The following is a 25,630-nucleotide window of genomic DNA, read 5'->3' as shown; positions in this document are numbered from 1 at the left end:
TGAAACAAGCCATTTCATTTAAGAAAAAAAAAAAAGAAAAAAATCTTAAGTAGGGAAAATATTTTCTTTGATAACACAAAAGACAAAACTTTTCAAAATTGACTGGTGTCAAGTAAATAAACAGAAACCAAGACTAAGCTTTATCCTAAAAGGTTTGGGCACTGAGACACAAAGGCAAATCAGTTCAGGTTGCAACCCTTGGAGTATCTCTGGCTATTTTTCTCTGACATGTTCTACGCATGCCCCTTCCCAAGACCTTGGCATCATGGATTCTTTTACAAGTTCATAAAGATTTAGCTGGTTTTCTACACTAGCATGTCCCGTGTCCCTGTGGGCACAGATTGCACCCAGAGTCTCTTCTTGGCAGGAACCTGGCTCCTTTGACACAAAGGCAAGGCTGAGTCTCCTTATCCTGGCAACAGCCCCAATTCCATGAAGACATGTGCTTGCCTTTTTCTGCTGAGGTCGGCTAGGCTGTCTCTGACCCTTTGTGGCAAAGCCAGAATGACTCTGTAGGGGGACACAGCTGGAACCTCTGTGTAGGAAGGAGGAAAGCGCTGGCTGCAGTAACTAGAACTGGTTGAACATCTTACTAGTGTGCTATACCTAGGAAGTGATCTGTCTGGCTGCAAGAGGCCCAAGAATTTGCACAACACTGTTGAATAATCTGACCTCATCATAGCCAACACAGCTAATCAGACTTATCTCTGTTCCCAACAAGCAAGCCAGTTGCTCCCTCTGCATCCAACATGTCATATTCTTCACAACTTGTGCACACTGGCTCAAAGCTCTGCCCCAGAGAGACTCGACACCTGGGGTAGCTAATCTCTATTGTCCATGCAATGACATCTTGAAGCACCTGGCAGACAAAACCTTAGACACATCTGTGAGGGATCTTGTATATCAGGTTAACTGGGGTGGGAGGACCCACCCACAGTGGGCGGCATCATCCCATAGGTCTGGGTCCTGGATTATATACAAAGGAGAAAGCTAGCATTCATCACTCTCTTCCTTATGACTGTGGCTGCCTCTGGCTACTGCCACATACCTTTTCTGTCTTGATGAACTACATCTTGGAACTGTGAGCCTCCCTTCCTTAAGTTGCTTTATTCTGGATATTCTGTCCCAGCAATGGGAAAAGTAACAAAGACATCACCCATAGGGGGAATTGTTCTTCTTGTAATCATTGAGCTGTGTTCAACGCTCTGCTAACTCTGTCTTATGCCATCATGATAACTGCTCCAATAAGAAGGTACTGCCATTAATACTGCTTGGGTTCATTCCATATCCATTGGGATTTCTTCGCTCCCCCATTGTCCATCAAGTTCTCTGACTTTGGGTGTTTGTTGTTATCTAAATCACACACACACACACACACACACACACACACACACACACACACACAAGTGCACATATACTTCAAGTAGCCAAACCAATAGAGTAGTTGGTCAAGAGCCCTCTGCACTCTCTACCCATTGTACAGATGAGAAAACAAAGGTCCTGAGATGTTAGAGGCCATGTAGAGTCTAGTCCTGTCTATAGGACAAAATCTTGCCACTTCTTAGAGCCTCTTCCTAGAGTTTCTGAGTCAGCAAGCCAGGCTCAAGAGCTTGGGGTTTACAAGTTTTAATGGTAGCTCCTTACTAAGCTTGGTCTGGCTCAGTTAAGAATTACCCATTTTCCATCTCACTGGGAGCATGTTTGCTCTTATCCCTTAGGTCTTAGTGTATTAGACTTATAGTTTATATGTCCATGCTCAGTGTCCAGCCAGAGGCTAAGTGTACTCTGTGTGTCCTATAAATTGCTCGCAATTAGAATGAAAGAAAGTTTGAGGCGTTTAAAGGTTTGACGACTAGGTCACAAGGAAACGGATTATTATCAATTTAGTCTAAGGACACATGACAGCCAGCCCTCCAGGTGAGAGGAGAAATAGATGAGTCTAAGACTGAACTGGTTCTCATAGAAAGACCGTGCAGCCCAGTGGGTTGGCCCAGATGACCGAGTGCTCCGTCATCTTTCTTTTGCCTTCCTGGGCTGGGTAGACTTACTTAGTAAATGTGAGCCCCAGACACATGGGGGCACGCCTTACACTGCTATGAGAACACAGAACCAAACCCCAAGGACATTCTTGCCTTGGAGTGGCAGAGCCTTATATGGAAGTGGCGTGTGCTTTTTGCTTTACTGGGGTATCTTTAAATAGCAAGGAACAGCATCTCAAAGCCTTTCCAAAGAGCTACTTAAAGTTATTTTTCTCCATGACAACAGCCTGCCAATAAGGATAGAATTTAAAGAGCTAGGACCCGGAGCAGGAAGAGAAATGGAAAATTTCCCTGCTAAATTGAAGGCTCGGAGATGAAGCCAAGCTGGCGTGTAAATTCCATACACTAACTCACAGCTATAGACCAGATGAGATGATCAATCGGACTGCGTTCTTTAATTAACTGCTTTTGGAATCCGGGGTTGTTTAAAGGTGTTTGTGTGGTGGCGGATGATGTGCTCACAATCAAACGTTAACATTGCTGGGACTGAAAAGACGGATCTGTTTTCTTACTTACGACCTGTAGAAGCCTGAAGTAATTGATTTTGCGTAGCCGCTTAAAAATCAACATCTAAGTAATCCCGTTGTCCCGTTCCTTAGGTACAATCTTGCAGAAATACTTCTTGCCTCACGAAAGCTTGGTCCCAGGCCCTCAGCTCCCAACTTCCTCGTCTGCCAAGAACAACTACTATTCAGGTACTGTCTCTGAAGGAAGCCCTCCCTCACCCCCCATCCCTGCACTCACTGGCTTTTCATTTCTACAGTCTGAGAAATTGTCTTTATGCCCTAGTTGGGGAGGGAGATATGGGACTTGCCTTCTACTCCCGATTGTCCCTAGAGGAATATCAACTCGCCTTGGCAAGTTCATCTCCCCCCCAACTATGCCTCCTGTCTATTTGAGCAACACTGGTTCTAGAACAGCACACCCCCCACCCCCCAACAGAGCAGATTCAGTATTGTCTGCTACACAGACACCCTCTGTAACATCCCAACTTCTGGCTCCTTGGACACTCTATTAAGGGCTGGTACCCTGACAGTGGTCAGCATTACCCCATTATTAATTGTTCGACAAATGTCTTGGGTAACACCCAGCAGCAAGCATTGAGCCAGGTCATGGGGCAACAGAGGGATCAATGCTCAATTTCATTGTCTGGGATGAGTGGTTTTTCTCTAATGCCTGGTTCCAACCCTGTCCTTTGAAACCACAGAATTTGTAAAGGCAGAGGAGCAGAGGAGAGCCAGGAGACCCCTTCATAAGCATGGCACCCTTCAGATGGCTTCTTCTCTTGGATATACTGCAACCGGACATTGAGCCTTTCCAGGGAGACTGTCCCAGATGCTGCCTATCTCCTGGGCTCCTGTCCCTCACTCTTGGAGACCCAGGTCTGATTGTTTATGCAAGGCGTTACCTTGCTGGGTAAGGTTTCAAGTCCAGAGAAGCAAGCTTGCATTGGTATGCGACCCTTGGAGGAAAAGGTTCAAAACATTGACTACAGCCTGGGGAGTTGTTTTTCTCCCCCTGTTCTTTACCCAGAAAATAAATATCACTGTCATTTTGAAAACCGAAATGGTAGCTTTTAAGCAACCCGCAAATAATAGAGTTGAACATTTCAAGAGGAAAATGGGCAGACTTTCTGCAGTCAGAGCCCCGTGCTGACCTCTTAGCTGATAAGTTGAGCAAGCAGCAATCAGAAGGTAAGTGCCTTTACTCTCTCTCTCTATGAATGAGTGTTCTTATGACCAGGAAATGATGCTAGCCTAAAAAAGTAGAACTAAGCTGGGCATCTTCACTGTGACAACTTAGATAGGCAAAAAATAGCATCCTTGAACTTTTGCCCCAAGGAGTATGATATGACTCAGGAAGGGAATGTTCGCTTGTTAGAGCCCAGCATGCCAACTGTAGCAATGGCTTGGCTAGTACTACCAAGGCTAGGAGAGCAGCCCTCCTCCTGTTTCTCCATTTCTTCTAAGGCCTAGAAGCCTCAGACTGTTCCAGAGAAGGTTCCACATCCCCTCTGGCTTTGGAATCTGGAAGGATTGACTCCGTCTCATGGTCAGCTGCTCCTCGTCCAAGTTCTCACCTTATTCTGCTCCCAAGACATGTTCCTAATTCATGCTGACAACATCCCCTGGCTTGCTGACTGGACACCATTTGAGTTTGGCCAACAAGAGGTCTTTTGGAAGGCTAGAGAGTGTCAGGGAGGTGTCAGATACCTGGTCCAGGACCTATGTGTCTATAGTATGTCCCTGGAGGAAGCTATTCCCAGTCATCTCTAATTTTGGCTACTGTCAGTTAGCTCTCCATCAGCAGTGAGCCTGAGTCTTGATGGCCTTCAACTAGAATCTCTTCTTTTTGGTGCTGAGTCCTGGGTCACCCTGGTATACCTTTTTATTATCTTACTTCCTGATGCTTCGACCATGACAACTTTCCTTCAGCTGCTTTTCTTGCCTCTTATCAACACAGCCTCTCAATTCCTTCACAGATAAACCTCTGCATCCAAGCAGCTTCCAAGCTGCTTCTAAGATGTGATTTCAGGTCATGGACACTAGGGGTACTGTCTTATCTCCATCTGGCTAGTCCAGGCCTCTCTCCACCGAGAGGTGCTTGACCAAGCATCTTGGTCTTCTTTGAATAGTTTCTACTAACACGGACACATTTGGTGACCATTAGTTAAATTCTATCAAGACAGGATTGGAAAGTCTAAGTTCTTCCACCCTGGTATGGTTCCTAATTCTGTCTCTTTGGGAAATATTTCTGGGAGTTGACACAGAACTGTGGTTCTGTTAGGAAAGGACTCCATGCAATAACCTGTGTTTAGTCCCCCCTCCTGTGGGGTCTTGAGCAGACACTTGCTTTCCCCATTTATTATTGTTATTATTTTTCAAATTCACAGTTAAGAGCTTTGCAGCTGATGGGCAGGTGTCTCGCTTCCTAACCTCAAGACATAGAGGAAACGGCCCCATTTCTCCATGCCCCAATTTTTTTCAACTGTAAAATAGAGATAACAGAGCCAAAGCGATTCACCACAAAGGAACCTGTGTTCAACAGTTCTACAGAAAGACTGTCAAGGCGGTGGCTACTTGGTTGATCTTTGGGCTTTTGGAAGGCTAGGCAGAAGAAAGCACAGGGAGAATCTGAAGCATAAGCATTTCCATTCATGTTACAATGTGAGGTAGGAAGCCTGGCTCTTTCCTCACTCTGGCCTGGAGCTGGAACGGAACAGCCCAAATAACTGTTTTTTTGAGTGTAGGAGGTGACAGTGAAGGACAGAATCATCGAAGATGCCTCTAAATCAAACAGGAAGAGAAAGGGAGCCGTGGTCGTCTTGGCTTCTGCGTGTTGATTCTCAGCCAAGCCGAGGACACACGGCTTCGGTTAGCAAAGCTGACCTCATTCATGTTCCTGTCAATTCAGAGGGACTCAAATGTGTTTTGAATTTTCTAGACAAGGGTGTGTCACCTCCTGATGCTGACTACTAAAATCCCTGATCAAATACCATCTCTGAAAAGCTGCGTAGCTGAAAGTGACGGAGGGAGGGAGGAACAGAGAGGGATGGCTGTGTATATGTGATGGATGGATGTGTGGATGGATGGATTATAGATGATAGGTAGATGAATGGATAGGTAGGTAGGTAGGTAGGTAGATGAATAGGTAGGTAGATGGATATATAGATAGATAGATGAATAGATAGATGAATAAGTAGGTAGATGGATGGATGGATAGACAGATTAGATAGATAGATAGATAGATAGATAGATAGATAGATAGATAGATGATAGATAGATAGATAGATAGATAGATAGATAGATAGATAGATAGATGAATTGGTAGGTAGATGGGTGGATGGATAGACAGACAGACAGACAGACAGACAGACAGAGCTGTGCATTCTGAGTATGCCTGTAATCTCGGCTCTAACTCAGGAAGGTCCCTTATGCTGGTTTGCGGACTACAGGTGAAAAATGGAAACCTCCAGGGAAAGTGCAAGAAAAGTGATAAAGGAAGGCACCGAGGCCCTCTGCTGCTCGCTGGTATGGTCACCCACACTGATATATGTGCAGACACACATAAAGTCAGTCAATCAATGATCAATTGATCAGTCATCAATCAATCAATAAATCAATCGATCAGATTTCTTGGGACTGGAGATACGGCTCATCTCCTAAGAGCACATACTACTGTAGAACACCTGTGTTCAGCTCCCAGCACCCATATCAGGTAGCTCATAACCCCTTGTAACTCCAGCCCCAGGAGATTTGACTCCCTCTTCTGGCCTCTTCTGGTACTGCACTCACATGCACATACCCCTTAACACACACACACACACACACACACACACACACTCCTGCAAATGTGAATGTAATTAAAAATAAAATAAAATGAAAATCTTTTTAAACAGAAAGTGAAGTTGTTGATATTAGAAGCAGAACTTTTATTTGCTGGCTAATGGTCTTTCCAACTTTGACTGTTGGCCAGGTTTTGTTGTTTTAGTAAAATAACAACAGTGTGTGCCTTTCACACTGGAGGTGGACTAGATTCCTGAATGCCAAAATATATCAAATTTTGGAAAATGCCAAGAAGAAAGGAGGACTCTCAGTCGTCTGAGGGGGTGTATAGGAAGTCTTTCATCGCCCAAGGGAAATAGCTATTCCTCCATTTTAGTTTTTGCATATGATGTTATTTATCAGTTGTGTTATTTTACTGTTGAATCCTCAGGGTTGGCTTCTGAGTCTCTCTTTGTCTGAGTTAAAATGAACATGCCTTTTTGGCAAATTCTGTAAAGGTCAGAATAGGGGCTGTATATGAGGGGAGAGAGGGCCTGAAGATAGAAGGGGACCCAAGGGAGCTCCAGTGTGGGTAACCAAGTCCTGTTTCTAGTTCCAATTCTGGTTAGAGCAGTGTTTACCTTTTAAAACTGTACACTTATTTTGTGGAGCTGCTATCTTTGTGTTTTATATTTTGCAGTAAAACTCTAAAACTAAACACATAAAGATGTTAAGATTTAACAAAGCTATGTGGTTATGTCACTGTTTCATTTTGTCTCAAAATTTACTCTGTAATTTTTTTTGTATTACTAGATTATTTCATGTCTTAATTCTCCTTGATTTTCAAATTTTCTATAAAACTACAAGACCTTTGCTTTTTTTGTGTTATTTATTTATCTTTTTAAAAAAACTACAAAACAGTCATATCTAAGCTGATGTAGATAGGACTCAGTATGTAGTCTTAGCTGGTCTCCATCTCCTGCTTCCCCAGTCTCATCCCCACAGAACTGGAATTATATGTGTGTATCACAATGCCCCACCAAGGACCAAGATGGTCTTGTTTTCTTTTCTTTTACTACTTTACAATGTGAAGGTGATGTGCAATCACTAGACATTTGAACTCTGGACTCTGAACTTTTCCTGGGCTAGCCTTATATAGTAGGTGCTTTCTCTGTGCTGGTCAGCCACAGCCAGCCACAGCTCCCTGTAGTCACGTGATCATGTGGAAAAACACCTGGCTGTATAGTACACTGTGTTGCTTGAGGTGTTTGGGGCAGAAATATTCAGTAAACTACATCAATTTTCTCCTTTTTTCCCTACTTGTTAATAGTTTATTTTATCGTAATCACCCCAACCCTAACTCTTCCCACATATACCACTCCCCCCATCTCTCCAACTTTATGCCCCTCCTTTTAAAATAACCCATCCACTCTAACCTGTGATATCCATATATACTCCTAGTTATGAGGTGGTCCATTAGAGCACGATGAACCTACCAGGAAACATACTCTTAAATAAATCTAACTCTTTCTTCTAGAAGCTATCCATTGTCTGTAGCTCATCAGTTAGGGATGGATATGACTTCATTTCAAGACTGTTGTTGGTACCTTTTCTTTTGTCTTTTCAGGTCTCACTACGTAGCTCAGGCTGACCTGAGATTCACAGTGCATATTATACAGGCCCCCACTTTGGCTAGCCTGATACAGTTTCCATAGAACATTTGGCCTTTACTGTACACTTCTTCAACCTCTATTTCAATTTTACCTGACTGCATCTGCTCGTTGGCAAAGTGAATGAGGATAAAGAACCCACTTTGACAATTTATTCTAAACTTCTCTAGTACTGATGATTCAAATTTAAGCAAAGGAAAGGACACAGAGATCATTGCTCTGCCTGCATTACCGACATCTCACTTGAAGTTGATCATTTTATTAGGATGTCACGATTATTGGTATATAAACAGGCTCTAGGCAATAATAATACAGGCTAATCATATTTAAGCACTTGATGGGTGTCTGGCCCTGTCCAAAGCACTAATATCATCCAGTTTAATCGTGCTGTGAGACAGGTGCTATTATAACCCACCATTTAAAGATCAGAAAATGGGAATTGGTTAAGTATGGCATTTACAAGCCACTCAGCAAGTCTAGGATAGCAAGGCTGGTTTCATAGGCCAGGGATATGTGCCACGGGGCAGGCCTCTACCTTCAGATATGCTCTCTAACTGCCATAATGCTCTAGGGCACATTTAACAGTTGTTGAACATAAGATCCTTCATTTTAATTTCACACAGATCCAGGTAACTTCGTGAGGTAGACTTGAGCCTCAGATTTGAGCGATGTGCGATGAACCGCAGTTTTTTGGCAGACTTGTGCAACTCCAAATGAAGACAGCGGTAGGAAAGAAAAATGAATTCAGAAACAAAGATACCCGCCCTGCCACCCTTGGAGAACCCTAGTGACAGCGGACCAGGCAACACCACACATGGGAGAAAAGATACCGAAAAACAGATCTGTTCTTGGGAAATAAAATTAATAAGTGAAAATTCTTCTTTCTTCGGAAATGTGTAGTCCCCTGACATAGAGTTCATTTTCCTGCATGTGTCACATGGATCACTTTCTGAAACAAACCATTCCCTAGAGAGGCCGAAGGCTATAATACAATGTGCAGATTTGCTCGCGTCTCCCAGCTGGGGACAGCATCACATGACCCAGCCTGTATACTTAGAGCAGAGGTTCTCAACCTTCATGTAATAGTGACGCTCCCCCCAATTTAAAATTATTTTCATTACTACTTTGTAACTGTAATTTTTGCTACTGTTATGAGCCATAACGTAAATATCAGATATATAGGATATTTGGAGTCACGACCCACAGGTTGAAAACCCTCGACTTAGAGCCTCCTCCACCCTCGGCCCAGTTGAACTGTGATTCAAAGGGTACCCAGGAAACACTGGCTGCAAACAGACCGAGGTGGGGTAAACAATGAGCACCTCAACTATGTGAGGCATTGTGTTACCTCTTTTCCCACCTTTCTCGACCTGGTTCCCTTTTCTTTGGTATCGGGCCACTGACTCTGACTCTTCTTGTCACCCCTTTAAGCCATTGTTTTGCTGCACCGGCCTCCGCCTGTTCTTGCTTCTTTGCATGAGTTGCTCAATTTGAGCAACTGATTAGTAGTGTGTTTAATTTGGCCTCAAGGGTCCTCGGGGCTTGGCAGAGAGGTGAAACTTTGGCTCAGTCCTTCATGGGTGAACTTGTTTAGCAGAGGACCAGAGCTAGGGTCGACGGTAGTTTAAAAAAGTGGAAACGAAGGAAGAGGCCCTGGCATCCACGTGCTGTGACCCGCTGAGGCTTGGCCACCTGTCTGGAGAGCTCTGAGGCTTCCATGACTCGGGAGGAACAAGTCTTTTTTAGCTTCGTTCCCACTTCTTAATCAGAAAAGAATCCCAGGAAAAACTGCCCTTGCTTGCCATGCAGGTCCTTGGCAAAGGTTCAGTGGGCGTTACCCACATTCCCCCCTCTCGCCACACCCCAGCTCCACAATGACCACCATTGTCTCCCGAAGGGCTTCTCTTGTGCCCGGGGAGACTGGCACAGACAGCTCACTGCACCCAGCTGAGTTCAGCCTCTCGGAACTGGACTCAAGCCGTTCCCAACAGCCCACGTTCCACAGTGAAGGTCTGTCCTGTCGTAGGTGACAGAATGAGTCACTTTCTTTCTTCACTCTGGATTAAGGATGGATACTGAACAATCAAAGTAATGCTGGCACTTAGCCCCGAGGTTTGTTTATAGGAGCCCCACTACGCGCTCTCAAGCAGCTAATTGGTCCTCTGTTTATCTCAGGGGTTAGCCTAGATCCTCCTGTGCCAGGAAGAGTGTGTCTGTGTTATTGAGGCAGCTCCCTGAAAGCTGTTTAAGAAAGATTAGGCGATATAGGGAGAGCCCAGATCCAACTCTGGGTTATAAGAGAAAAAGAAAGGAGGATAAGAAGTTGGGAAGGGGTGGGAAGGTAAAGAATAGGTTTGATAGGGGTTAGAGGGAAGAGTAGGTAGATTATATGTTATATATGCACATATATATATGTATATAGACATATACACATAAATATATGTACATAACATACATATTGGTAGATATACATAGACATATATACATATACGTGTACATGTACATATATAGACATATATACATAGACATATATACATATATGCACATATATATGCACATATATGTACATAGACTTATACACACACAAATATATATATATATATATGAAAGCTCACAGTGAAAGGAGGAAACAGGATTCCTTCAGACATTCTTCAAGGCCATCCTGTCCTCAACATCCTAGGCTATGAGCAGGTTTGGTTGAGACCCTCTGAAAGGGCCAGCTCTGTACCAGGGATCAAGGAAACGGCTGGTGGTTGGGAAGAAGCTATGATCCTTCAAAGAAAATTAATTGCCCTCAGATAACAACTTTGCAGTCTTTACTTTTTAAAGATTTATTTATTTACTTGTGCATAGGGTGGGGTATTTGTGTATATGTGTCGAGGTCAGAGGACAATTTAAAGGTGTGATTCTCTCCTCCCACAACGTGGGCTCCAGAGACGGAATCCAGGCTGTGGCAGAGGCACCTTTGCCTGTTAAGAGATCTCATTAGCCTAGTAGAATTTTTTTAAGTTATAAAAATATTGATGAGAGTAAAAGAATGCAATATGGAGTTACTTGGCCTATTTGGTAGAATAATTGGATGTTGCATATTGACAATTGTGATGATTCTGTCTTACCCTTTGAAAATACGTTTGTCTCTAGAAAATTCTCCCTGAGGAAATGAATCGGGACACTTGCGAAGGTATTTATTTTTATATCAAGAACACCGGAAACATCAAAATAATTTACACGTTTAATAACCTAAATGTATCCGTACCACTGTATACTGCTCCTTTACTGAAGTGATATTGTATATGCTGTGGAGATTGTGTTGAAAGTAGGAGGAATTCTAAACCCTGTTCTCTTGAGCTCACAGCCTCATGGGGATCACTTTTTATTTATGGGATATTGGTAAAGTCTTAAGTTCCCAGTTCTTCAAGGAGGTCATGTTGGGCTGTCACATTTGCCTTGTGAAGAACATATTAGGTGCTTGTGAATATTGGTTGTCATCAGGAAAGTAGCTACCAAAAGGGATGTCTCCACTACTCATTAAATGGAAACTGGATTAGTAAGGTGGCTCTGTGGCTGAGGGAGCTTGCAGCCAAGCCTGATGACTAACGTTCAATCCTGGGTTCCATATATTGGAAAGACAACCTGTTCTTGAAAATTATCTCTGAACCCCAACATGCACACAGATACATACATGGAATAAGTGTAATGTTTTTCTAATGGAGTCTATATGGTATAACAATATAATTTTCTTTTAAAGATTCTTTGAGGGCTGGGGATGTAGCTCAGTGGGTAGGGTGATTGCCTGGCATGCATAAAAACCTGGGTTCGAATCCCAGCACAGTTAATACTCTTTTCAGTAAAAATTATTGAAGATGTGTTCTCTCTGAGTCCACTCTTCTGTAACCATCACTCATTGAACATTATTTGGGGGTCAGTATCTGGGCTACACCCAGGAAGGGGGTGCTATCTGCTCCAGAACCATGCAGTTGAGGGTAAGTGAGAGATGTAAACACCTGACTGCTGTTCTGCGCAGCTGGCTGTGGGACAGAGGTCCAGCTGTGTGAGCTCTGGACTTTTGGACAGTGGTAGGCAGTGTTGCAAGACTGGTTGTTGGAGACAGAGATGGTAGAGAGGGTGGTAGAGTTGTCTTTGCTGCCCAAGGTAAAGACTTGGATAGCATCTTAGATAACTTTTACACCCCTGTTGACAAAATGCTTGAAAGAAGCAACTTAAGGGGAGGGAGGGCTTGGTAGGAGGAGCTGGAGGTGACTGGTCACATGGCTCAGACCTCTAGTCAGGAAGCAGGGAGAAAACAAAGGTGGAAGTAAGGTCAGAGGTGTCTTTTTTATTCAGTTTAGGGACCCAGCCCATCCAATGGTGCTGCCCACATTTAGTGTGGGTCTCACCTCAGTTAGTCTCTTATAGACAGGTGCAGAGGGTTCTCAGGTGAGTCTAGCCCGGAGGTTCTCAAACTGTGAGTATTGACCCCTAGGGGAAAGTCAAATGACTCTTTCATGGGGGTCACCTAGGGCCATCAGGAAGCACTGATATTTACCTCATGTTTTCTAACTAACAAAATTACAATTATGAAGTAGCAAAGAAAATAATTTTATGATTGGGGGGTCAGCACAACATGAGGGACTGTATTACAGGGTCACAGGATGAGGAAGGTTGAGAACCATTGTTCTAGAGCCTGTTAAGTGCATCATCAATATGAAATATTGCAGATACGGAATGGCTGGGAGATATTGCATTTTAGAACAATTGGCAAAGATTTAGTGGCTCATGCCTTCAATCACAATTCACCACATTTTTCGCAGAGAGCATGAGAGATGAGACATACCAGGTCATTGGCAGTACTATGGAGACAGCACCAGGAGGTTGGGGTAGGGTTGGACTTGGGAATGAAGATCTGCCAGGAGGATTTTGTAACAGTCTGGGAAAGAGGTCACAGAGCCCTGATTAGCTAATCACATAGATTATCTAATGGGCCCCTGTGGACGGAATCTGCCAACCCAATGACTCAGATGTAGCACGTAGGAGCTCTGGTGGGGTGAATGGCCAGCACATGGAGCTCAGACGGATGCAGAATGCTATTTGTTGCAGAATATGTTAGTGTCTTTAATTATGCATTTTTTAACAAGACAATACATACTCATGGTAGAAATATGTAAATTTCAAGAAGGTGCAAAGAAGAAAATGAGACTGTGTTTTCTCCCATGCAAAAGTTATACATCTCTCTATAAATGTATGTACCTGATATAGAAGCTATTCAACACCACCTATTAAATACATGTAAATCTCATATACACATAGTTTACTTCAACTATGTGCCTGTGGTAAAATAAAGTACAGCTTATAGGATAGATAATGAAAATATGTATGACTGGCTGGATGGTGGTGGCATCCATCTTTGATCCCTCTGGAGGCAGCGGTAGGCAGATTTCTGATTTTTGAGGTCAGCCTGGTCTACAAAGTGAGTTAGTTCTAGGACTACACAAAGAAATCCTGTCTCAAAAAACAAAAGCAGAAACATGCATCATTGAGCAATCCCCATGCTAGGTTCTCTTAGAAGCTTAAGATAAATTGCATGTGTATATATAGACATCATTAGCTTGTAATGTTTTCACAAGCCCCCATGAGATAGATTGATGTCTACTTTGCAGTTTGGCACATAGATGAATACAGATGCAGAAAGAGCAATGACAATTTGCGTTAGGGCTGCGATTTGAACCTACAAAGTTCATCTCTGTGTGTGTGGGGGGGCGGGGTCTGTGTGCTCTTGTAGTTTGGAACTCTGGTTTAATTCATTGCCTTTGCACGCGCACACACACCAGTGGTGACTCTTGATGTGTAAACACATTGCTTCCAACTAAATTTTGAACGCCATGGAGGAAATATTGTACCTGAGACATCCAGCCCAGTGGACATCCTCGGTGCAGCGCACATCCGGTGCAGCGCACATCCGGTGCAGCGCACATCCGGTGCAGCGCACATCCGGTGCAGCCAGCCACCAGCTGCTGAGCTTTACAAATGCTGATACTGAGAATAAGAGGCACCACTGTAAATTTAAATTAGTTTGCTTTTAATTCATGTGAATTTGAAGGCCAATCAGGATGCCCATTTTACCGTGTGACTCCACATGAGCTAAAAGTTAGCCATCCCAGTCCTGTGTCCTAATTTCTGATGAACAAGTCACCTTTACCGTATGACATCAGTTCTGCCTCTTGATCATCCATTTCATTCAATCTTTCCATTCCCTTGATACTTATTTCATTTTCCGGTAGTGCTAAAGGTCCAACCAGGTCCTCAAGCACACAAGGCAGGTAAATGCTCCACTACTGAGCATCATTCTCTGCCTTTTTGCTCACCCTGAGGAGGTCCATAAAAATATGGCCACATCTGTATTTCTTGGTTTACATACATTTAACATTCTGTTGCTGACACCATACAAAATAGGCTGCGTATATCTTCTGCCAACATTTGTGAAGTACCCATCTCTTCTGTTGGGTACCTACATCAGCAATAAGGAGGTTTCTTATTGCAAGTGGGTAAAAGAAATACCACATCACCTTGATGGGAGTGGTCAGAACGGAACAAAAACGAGATGGAAGGGAGAAGTAGTATTGGACAACTGACGTCAGGTATTAGAAAAGGCAGGACTCCATGTTAGCCCAACTGGCCTCAGTCTGAGAGTCTTGTCTTTAAGTTCTGGATGGTGACTTCTGCTTCTGGATGATGGAGGTCATAGTTTTGTGTGTTCTCAGGCTACCGGGATAGAAATCATGGTTGAGATCTCCTCAAAGGTCCCTGTCCAATGTGGTAAGAATTAGGTGGGGGAAGTTATCAGATGTGGGACCCAGTGGGAACTAATTAGGCCACAGGGCTTCATCCCCATGAGTGGATTACTGCTGTCTCAAGAGAGTGAGTCAGGTCTCATGAAACTAGATTGGTTTCTGCAAGAATTGGCTGTGATAAGCAAGCCTAGAATGCCTCTGAATGTCTCTACTGCATGTGTTCCAACCATCCTTCATGTTATCTATTATAAGGCTCTCACCAAAGGCAAGCAGTTACTGGGGCAGTCCTCTCCTGTCTTCCAAACCATGGATTAAATGAACCTTTCGTCTTTATAAGCTATCTAGCCTTAAGTATTTTGCCACACTAACTCAAAGTTACTAAAGTCGGCCTGGTAATGTTAAACATGCATACATTTATTTGTACTTTCTTTAGTGTTTAATCATTATTTATTTAGTTTATTTATCTATAGGTTAGTCACAGTCAGCTGGTAGAGGTTGGGCTTGGCCAGGTGGCTTTACTGATTAACTTCTGGGGAAGGTGGCTAAGGATGAGCCAGTCAAATCCTAGTTGTCCTGACAACTCCAGCTCATACAGGTCTGCTTAATTCTCCCATATTCCTTTGGGGAATCAGTGACTTCCTGAAGGATGTTCAAAGGGAGGCACAAAGCCAGCTAGACAATAATGCATCAGCCTGTGCTCCGTGCCGCCTGCTGACGTCTCATGGCCAAGGAAAGGGACATGACTGTGCTATAAAGCATCCCACTGCCCAAGGAAGTGGGGAAGGAGGGAAGGATACAGCTTTGCAAGCCTGTAGGACACAATGTTATTTTGTTGTAAGAACATTACAGAGCATGCTTACACACCTCATTGTATAGGCCAGTTCCCTCAACAGGAGACACAGTGAGCATGAGACGCACCAGTCAGCTATCAGTATGACAGGACTTGTTTTCTTTCTTCGTTTTTTATTCACTTGATATCCTGACCACAGCCTCCTCTCTCTTCTCTTCCCACTCCCACCCTTACAAATCCCTCCTCCCATTGTCCCTTCTCAGAGAAAGGGACCCCCCCCTTTGGGTACCACCCTACACTGGGGCTTCTAGTCTCAGCAGGACTAGGCACATCTTCTCTCACTGAGGCCCAACCAGGCAGTCCAGGTAGGGGGAGGGGATCCAATGGTAGGAAACAGAGACTAAGACAACCCTGTTCCACTTGTTTAGGGGACCCATGTGAAGATCAAGCTGCACTTTTGCTACAAATGCAGAGGGGGCCTAGGTCCAACCCCTGCATGCTCCCTGGTTGGTGGCTTCAACTCTGTGAGCCCCCGGGTCCCTGGTAATTTAGTTGACTCTGTAAGTCTTCTTGTGGTGTCCTTGACCCCTCTGCCTTGTTCACTTCTATCCGCCACTCTTCCCACAAGACTCCCCGAGCTCCACCTGGTGTTTGGCCGTGGGTCTTTGCATCTGCTCCATCTGCTGCTGGGTGAAGCCTCTCCGGAGATAGTCCTGCTAGGTTCCTGTCTGCAAGCATAGTAGAGGGTCATTAATAGTGTCGGCGGTTGGCTCTTTCACATGGGATGGATCTTAAGTTGGGACAGTCATCGGTTGGCTGTTCCCATCCCTGCACATCTTGCAGACAAGACAGATTTGGGGTTGAAGGTTTTGGGGGTGGGTTGGTGTCCCCCTCCTTCCTCTGAAAGTCCTGTCTGGCTATGGGAAGTGGCCACTTCAGTCTCTATGTCTCCCCTCTGGTATGAATCTCAGCTAGGGTCACCCTTTTATACTCCTGTGGAGGTCTTGTTCCAAGCCTATAGCTAGTCACTAGAGACATGCCCTATCCCCAACTACCCACTCCCATCCCCACCCCCACTGCCATCCCCCACCCACCACTTCCCACCCCCTGCAGATTTCCATTTTTCCCTCCCAGCCTGCTCTCTCCCCACCTCTCCCCACACCTAATCGCCATCCCATCCCCGTTTATCCTCACCACCTCCAGGATTTTGTTTTCTGATGACATTTTTATTACATTTTATTTATTTATTTTATGCTTGTGATGGTGGAGGTGGGGCACAATTGCCACAGAACTGAGGAAGAAGTCAGAGGAGAACGTTAGGAAACATGCAGATGAATTTTCCTGGACAAAATTATATATATATATATATATATATATATATATATATATATAGAGAGAGAGAGAGAGAGAGAGAGAGAGAGAGAGAGAGAGCCAAGTGGGCTTCAGTATAGTGCATACCCCCCCAAAAGCTTTTGTTCTTCTCAAGAAAAAACTTTATTTTTGTGGAGACTATCTTTTTAAAAATGAGTCTTTAAAACTGTGTATCTGTGCACATCTGTTTACCACAGACATGCGTGGCTACCTGTAGAGGTTGCAGAGGGTGCTGAGTCCCCTAGGTTCACAGTTGGGTGCAGTTGTGAGCTTCCTCACATGGGTGCTGGAAACTGAGTCCAGATCCTTCTGGAGATCAGTAAGTGCACTCAACCTCTAAGCCCACTCTGGGCAGATCCTAGGGAGAGAGGGAGGCTCTGAATCTCAAACCTAGTCCATCTGCATGATTTGGGTGAGGAAGGCAGGAGGGGCATTCCCTAGCTGACCTTCAGTTGCCCGGCCCATCATTCGGCTTCTCTGTGCATTCCAGGTCTAAGTCTGTTACTTAGTGTTCTCTGTAGAGACCCTTCAGGCTTCCGTGGACATGTCACCTCCCACTTCCCAGCAGCCTTCTGGGCAGCTCTGAAATCCTGAGCGCTTTACTTTTCTCTGTGCACCAATAATTGTTGCTTCCTTCCCATCTTCCGGAAGACCACCAAACATCTGCCGATCGTTCTGGTTCTGTCTTGGTTTGGGTTTCTCTTTTATTGTCTTTACAGATGCTCCAGCAGAATTCTGAAAGGGAGAGTAGACAAATGTATATGCTTAGTCGGCTGTTTTGGACACATGCATAATTTGTATATGCAAGGATACATGTGTGTACTCATGCATAGCCACATGAACTAGGCTGTAGATGACACTGGATTTTTGTCATATATATATAATATATATATATATATATATATATATATATATATATATATCTCACATATCTGACAAGTATATTTATATATATTCTTATATATACATGACATATAATAATTATACTTAAATTTTAAAAACTATTATTATGAAGGGGCACAGGACTGCACACAGAAGGTCAGAAGACAACTTTGTGGCCTAAGACCTTCATGTTAATATGAGTTCCAGGGACCACTGAATCCAGGTCCTCAGGATTTTGCTGCAAGCATCTTTTCTGCTGGACAGTCTCACTGTGCCCCAGCCACCCCAATGTCACTTGCCTCTCTTTGCCACTGTGTTAACTGAATTCCTTCCAAAAGAATTTCAAGAGTCACTTCTTAAAGACTCTCAAAGAAAGAAAGGGAAGGAAAGAGAAGGAGGGGGTGTTTTCCAGCTTCTTAGTGCTTCAGAGGTAACATTAGCTGTTTGTTAGTCTTAGTCTCTCTGCTTGAAAGAATATATGATTCAAACTCTGGGGCCTAACATGATTTACCACATAGCACTCAGTTGAAATTACATTTTAAAAAACAGGAAATATTATACATGAAGATCACCTGACTCTGGGCTGTAGTGTCTTTTTGTTGTTGTTGTTTATTGTTTTTAGTTCTAAATTATTTAAACAGCTATATTCTTATCAAGCTATCGTGTTTCATCTCAAACCCTAAGGGTGACTGGCGGAGGACAGTAGTTGTGACAGGAATCAGAGCGGCCAAATGACCCGCGGAGGAAATGTCCATCTTATGTTGAATCTCAAACCTCCCTAATAAATATTTATCCGTTATTGCTAGAGTTTTATAGACACTCACAGTATGGAAAATTCAAATCTACGGGCCTGTGATGATGGTGGGAGCATGCAAGTGTGGAGGGAGGGCTTTCTGTCTGCTGAACTTAAGATGAAATGCGGGTTGAATTGAGATCGGCACTTTCCAGGAGGAACAGTGACTCACACAGAGATGACCGAAATGGCATCTGGTTCCCATCGTCTTTGTTTCGTTCTTGGACTCCATTCAGAGGCACTTCCTTCCAGCTGGGGCTTTCAGTGGTATAATGTGAAGGCAAGATCCACAGAAGTGGGTTTAGAGGAGGGAATTAAAGAAGAAAAATGCAGCTCGTGGAGGAGACGATGGAAAATTACACCCAGATGGGAGCAGGAGCGGATGGACACACACCCGGATACACATACGCCAACTGAGATAGTTTAGAGAAACGTGGCGACGTATATGATCTTTAATAGGGGGCTTGAGGGCGATCTGCACTTGAATGTCATTTCTGTTTCTAGTCTGGGGAGCGATAGTGTAGGTCCTTATTTAAATCATGCCTACCCCGTGATTTATCTTCCGTTTTTCAGACCAGCTGCATTCTCCGTGGTGATGCCCATTTTCTGGCTCAGTGATGGAAAGGGTCTGGTAAACTCTCGGGTTTCCCAAGAGGTGGGGCCATCACCTAGATGGGTAGGCTGGGTTTTGTCGGTGGGTCAAACAACTCATGAGACAGCTCATAGGACAAAGGCTGGAAGAGGCGGAGTAAGAAAAACCTGTCCAAACATTCTTTCTCATGTTCCATTCCCTGAAGGGCTTCAGCCAAAAGGGGGATTCTTTTTAAAGGAGACATGTATTCTAGACACCTTTCCTTGTACATAAATGTGAATTGTTTAAAAAGTCAAAATATCACCAAACTTGTCTGATCTGCTCATCTCCAGAGGCAAGCCAAGCGTGTCTGGAGAGGCCATAGCAACGAGCGAGATGGCTGAATACTGTTTGTTCTTTGGACCATTGTGGCAGACGGATCCAAGTCATGGACAAGTTAAAGGTGATTCACTGAGCACTTGTCTGGATTGCTACAGTGGTATGTGTCAGCGAACACTGCAAAAGGATGCCCCAGCACAGGGGATTTGTACACCCCCACGAGAGGTACAGATAAAGCTAAAAGTGAGCAGTGTGGCCCCTGATTGTATGAAACTTCCAAGGACAGCTCAGACCTGTGTGTGTGTGTGTGTGTGTGTGTGTGTGTGTGTGTGTGTGTGTGTAAAACTACGTGCACACTTGTGAATTCTCATTACCCAGATAAACCCAGAGACATCTTGGCTTTACACATAGACCAGGAATCTATGAACTCAGGTGCCCCTGGGGCCTGGCAGGCATCATAAATATGTGAGTCTAGCTAGAGGCAAACATTTAGAAATAATAAAATCTGTGGTGAACAGAAAACCATGGCCTCATTGGAAGACATTCACTTTTATGTTAAAAATTGCAAAGACAAAGTGGCTCACATGGGGGCTGGGGAAATAGATCTATTGGTGAGCGGCAGGCATGAGCCCCAAGTTCAAGCCATAGAATCCACAGGTAAATGAACAAGCAGAGAGCGAGGCATGGTGGCCTGACTTAAAATCCTAGTTCTGGAAAGGCAAAGACAAGCAGATCCTTGGGGGCTTTCAGCCAGCCGGACTAGCCTGCTTGGCTAATTTCAGGCCAGTGAGAGACTCTCTCTCAAAGTAACAACCCAACAACAAACCCAGGTCATGGTGGGAGGGGGCAGCTGGAGAGACGAGTTAGTAGTTAAGAGCACGTATAAAGCATTTACAGAGGACCGAGGTCCAGTTCCCAGCACCCACGTGAGCCCTTACAACCATCTATAACTCCAGTTGAAGGGGATCCAGCGCCCTCTTCTGGCTTCTGCTGGTACCAGACGTGCAAGCAATGAACATACACACCCGAATACAAAACCCTCATAAGGAGAAAATGTAATTTTAAAATCTTAAAGTGGACTGGAGCTGAGGTTGATGGCATGTAGTGAATGACAGTCGAATTTGTCCACTGGTCTCCTTCAGGGGACATAGTAGAATGAATCATCTGTCTCCAGGCAGACAGAGGAGGGTGGCAAAAGTTAGCATCAGGGAGAGCGGGCACTTCCGAGTTGAGCTCCTGTGCAAGACCTCTCACTCCCACAGGGGGATAACATCATTGAGGAAGCTCCAGCCATCTCCTCAGTGTGAGACTCAGGTGTGTCCTGACTTGTTTCCTCCCAGGGTTCCACGACAGCCTTCCTCCTGGAGCACACAACAACACACCCACCCCCATTCCCAGCCTGTGCCAGTTACTCCAAGGTCTTGGAGGCGACTCCTAAAAACTAAAGTCCTCTCCATCCCGATGGAATTAACAGCTCACAATAGAACATTCCAATATAATTCTGATCTTAAAAGTGCTTTGCAAGTACCAAATCAGATTAAAGCGAAACAAAAATCCATGGATAATGAACTTGAAGAAACACAAGAGGAAAAACAAAACTTACAAAAAAAAAAAAAAACATACTTGAATTTAATCTCTGCGTGAAATAGCCACGGCTTCTCCCTTAATCCTTTTAACAATAAGAAAAGCTGTCAACATGTATGGAAGTCGCAGAAATCTTTCGTTCTTAGTTGGTATGTTACAAACAGTTGTCAGAGTTGCTCTCTGCTGGTAAACGGGCATGCTGGGCACTCCCATGGCCCTCTCTCAGCTTCCAAGTAGAGGGACAAGCATGGGTTACCACACACACAGCCTCTGCTTCTTAAAGGATTGCAGACGTTTGCAAAGAGAATTTATTTTTATGTTCTCTGGCTTTACTACAGCGATGCTCAGATTTCATGGATCATGGAAGAGTTTGTACAGGGATAGGTTTCCATCACCACCAATGTCAAGAGGTGATGCATGAGATCCTTCGGCCTGATAGCAGGTCAATGTTGTATTCTTCTCTTCTCTTCTCTTCTCTTCTCTTCTCTTCTCTTCTCTTCTCTTCTCCTCTCCTCTCCTCTCCTCTCCTCTCCTCTCCTCTCCTCTCCTCTCCTCTCCTCTCCTCTCCTCTCCTCTTCTCCTCCTCCTCTTCTTCTTCCTCTCTCTCTCTTTCTCTCTCTCCCTTCCCCTCTCCTCTCCTCTCCCCTCTTTCACTCTCTCCCTCTCCCTCTCTCTTTCTCTCTCCTGGATTCAATGGATTCAATTGTGTTCCCTTTCGTGTGTGTGTGTGTGTGTGTGTGTGTGTGTGTGTGTGTATGTGTGTGTATGTGCGCGCGCGCGTGCGTGCATATTCGTGTGTATACTTACATGTGTAGGTGCATGTTACATACATGCAGGTGCCTGTAGAAGCCAGAGGAGAGCAACCAGTCTTTTGTTACAGGCGACTATGCACCACCTATCATCTGTAAAAGCATCTTTCCAGCCCAGTTTTCACTTCTATATTCAACCCAGGTTCTTATTTTAAAGAGGTGGTCAGGTTTCTTTCTTTCTTTTCTTTCTTTCTTTCTTTCTTTCTTTCTTTCTTTCTTTCTTTCTTTCTTTCTTTCTTTTTTTGCTTAAGGCTGGGGAAAGCATTAAAATATGAGACGGGGTGAGCTTCTTCCCTAGGCTGGGAAGGGGTGGTAGAGTCTACCTTGCAGCTCTTAGGAGCAGTAGGGTTCTGGGTAACATTTCACATGGACATCTCTTAGAAGGAAGAGCTGAATGTGGTCCAACATTACACATGAGGGTAAATCTCTCCTCACCCGGCCAGAGACTCTATCCATCTGTATCCCAGAAGCCACACAGGTGGGACCTAAACTAACCTTGTCAGGGATGCAGCTGCTTCCTCGCTGCTAGCCGTTGAAGACAAACAACACACTGGACTTGTCTAGTCTTCCTAGAGTCTGTACCCTGCGTAAGACCCTGTGTACGCTAAGACTCTGGCGCATGGGGTGGGGGTGAGGTCTAAATGTGCATGATTCAGCTCTCCTGGCAGTTTGGAAGTCCCGCTACTCAGAATCCAAGTGGAGTTCCATGTAAGAATATGAAATATTTGTCTATATTTTTATGAATTCACTAGATGAGATTTATACCTGTTTCAAATATTTGCCGAAATCCCCTGGATATGGGAAGCATGTGCTGATAGTTAGGGGTCCATCTTTGTTATTCTACAACCATGGGATGGACATATAGACCTTAGGGTCGATCAGAAAAGCAAGGAAAAGTGGATGCAGACCTAGGGGGATGAATGGAGAAGAAAAGAAAGGCAGGATTCTAGCTACAGTGGGAGCCGGGGAGGATGAAGCCACATTGTCCTCTGAGGCCACTCTATAGGTCACTTTGTCTCGGTTTCCATGCGTCTTTGTCAATACTTTAGTTTGGGGGGGGGAGGGAGTCCCCCAATGAGCACATTCAAACAAACAAACTAACAAACAACTTCACTCCAGCAGATCACTTTATTAACCTCAAGGTGACTCCCTGCGTGGAAAGCAGTCAGGTGCCAGGAGCTGCCGCCCACTTCCCATCCCAGCCAAGCTACTTAGGGCTCCAACTTGAATGGCTAATTCTTGGTCACCTCACCTACTTGTCAAAGCCAAAAGATTATACTTAATGCACAACTTAAGCCGTTCCCCTGGACCTCACTTGTTAGAGTTGGCAATCATGGGTTTTTTTTTCCTGTCCCCCTCCTCACTTAACCTGAAGTTTTTAGTAATTGCCCTCTAGGCTCAAAAGGATTTCCCACTAGGCCATTGAAATGTTGAAAAGCCCCCTGACTTGGGGGAAAGTGTTTATCTGCACTCCCCCGAGAAAGAACTGGGACAAATCTGCGTGGCTTTCGTACATGACAGGATGCAGATTTCTCACGAGCAATTTCTTACCTTTCAGCTTAATAATAACTATAATCAACTTGGTGCACCGAGTGTTAGTGAGGAGTGTTTTTAAAGCAGCAGCTAGAACTTTAGCGATGGTAAAGAAACCAGAACGGTGATCTTTTCCACCCTGTAAAACACGGAGCTTGCTTCCTTTGGGCTTTGCAAGATGCGAGCACAGTCTACCTCTCGGGGATCAGATACCTCTGAGAAGACCTCGTTTTATTTCTTCATTAGAACTAAAATGTCCTGGAAGGTTTAGTAGAACCCGCTCAGCTCTAGCTAAACCTTTAAAGGTCACATCTCCTACATATAGGTCTCGAGGGCTCAAACCAGCCACCCCCAAAACCATGATCTACATTCTCTAGGCCCAGAGATCAAATGGAACCAGATGAATATTATCAGGAAAAATGTTATAGCCTCTCAAAATCCCAATGGGTTTTGTGCTTAAGGGTCCCCGTACACAGCATTTTATTTGCCCGGCTAATCAAGGGCTGTTCACGCTGAATATCTCATTGTACTTTGTGGGAACTGGGATCCTTATTGCTTGGAGTAAGGCATCAAGGCATAGATCTACTGTATTTTACAGGAGCAAGTGTTTTGTTGGTGGTGGTTTTTTAAAATTATTACTATTATTATTTAAAGCCTTTGGACCAATGGGGAGTCCGCATGAGTTCTGGAGTAGCCAACTCTCCTACTGTCACTATGGGGAGGCGCCAGGCTGCCAGCACCATAGGGGACTTTAGTAAAGATCAGAGTCACCACGCTCTTTTAGGGCGCAATCTGAGGCTCACTAGTTTGCTAGGATTCTTTATCTTGCGTCATGTGGGTTTGCCAGAAGACATGGTCACATATACTATTATTATATCGGTGTGGAAGCCTCCCTCATGGTCCAGCAGGCCCCACCCAAGGGCCACAGGACCTACAGTACATATGACTTACCCACAAACTCCTCTGATATGGCCCCTTTGTATCATATAACATCTGTATAAAATGGAGGTTTCAGCACCAGATGTATAAAGTAAGGGGGCAGGGCAGCTCCGAGGTATGGTTGAGAAGGAGGTTTTTATTGTAGATAAGAGGGCGAGAACAGCCAGAGACCTCTGGAAGAGGCCAGGGTAGGGAGAAAAAGTAGTAGACCAAATATGGCCTGCAGACTGAACAGAGTTGTGGGCAATAAGGGCCAGGAGAGAGAAAGAAGGGAACCCAGAAAGAAGAGCAAGAGGGAAGGATACACGTGGACCAAGAGAGAGCCAAGAGCCGAGAGAGATGATGGGAGAAATGGCCGGATTATATGGGAAGCTGGAGGAAGAAACATCCCTGAGAGGAGAAGTTAGGGGTGGGGGGGGTGTAGCGGGGGTGGTGAGAAGATCTGAGAGGAGCCACTGGTACTGACTGAGCCTGGAGGCTAGAGTTGCTTTGGTATGATAATAGGTACATCTCAGTTACATGCACCCCCCCCACCCAGTTTCTTTCAGACATGGCAACACCTACCCCCTCCACAGCCTCCCTCTTGAAGCACTGTCCTAACCCCTTCACTATGGATGCTGCAAGCTTTGGGGATTTCCCCGGTCTCCTGTCTCCACCAGTGCTGTGATTGTAATACCTGCCTCTGTGCCTGACATTTTTATCACCCAGGTTCTAGGGATGGAAGGCAGGTTCCCACACTTGAAAGGCAATTCCTTTACTGAGGGAACCATCCCTCTTCCAGCCCCACATCAACTCTTCCTTCCCTCTTCCTGCTCCTGCTTTCCACAGTGATGCACTCATTCCCCTGCTTCCTCCTGCACACTCCGGATTGTTTGTATCTTGTCCAAGAATCAGAACTTATAGCTGAAGATGTGAAGAGACTGTCACCTCATGGGCTCTCACAGTAAGGACAGCCATGGGGTAAAGGAGAGGCTGTTCATCGTTGGGGCTATGTGATATAGTTGGCTGCATACAGGATACAAAGGGCTCCATCTTCTATTTCTTGTCTGAAGCTCTCTCATCCTCCCGCTCCCATCCCAGTCCTCCCCCTGCCTCCACTCTAGTCCTCCTCCTGCCTCCACCCCAGTCCTCCTCCAGCTTTCATTCTAGTCCTCTTCCTGCCTCCATCCCATCCTACTCCTGCCTTCACTCCAGTCCTCCTCCTCCCCTCACTCCAGTCCTCCTCCTGCCCCAACCTAGTGCTCCTCCTCCTGCTTC

Source organism: Arvicanthis niloticus, chromosome 20, assembly GCF_011762505.2.
Source record: "Arvicanthis niloticus isolate mArvNil1 chromosome 20, mArvNil1.pat.X, whole genome shotgun sequence".
In the NCBI taxonomy this organism is placed as follows: Eukaryota; Metazoa; Chordata; class Mammalia; order Rodentia; family Muridae; genus Arvicanthis; species Arvicanthis niloticus.
The sequence above is the reverse complement of the archived record's forward strand: the minus strand, read 5'-3'. Positions refer to the sequence as shown.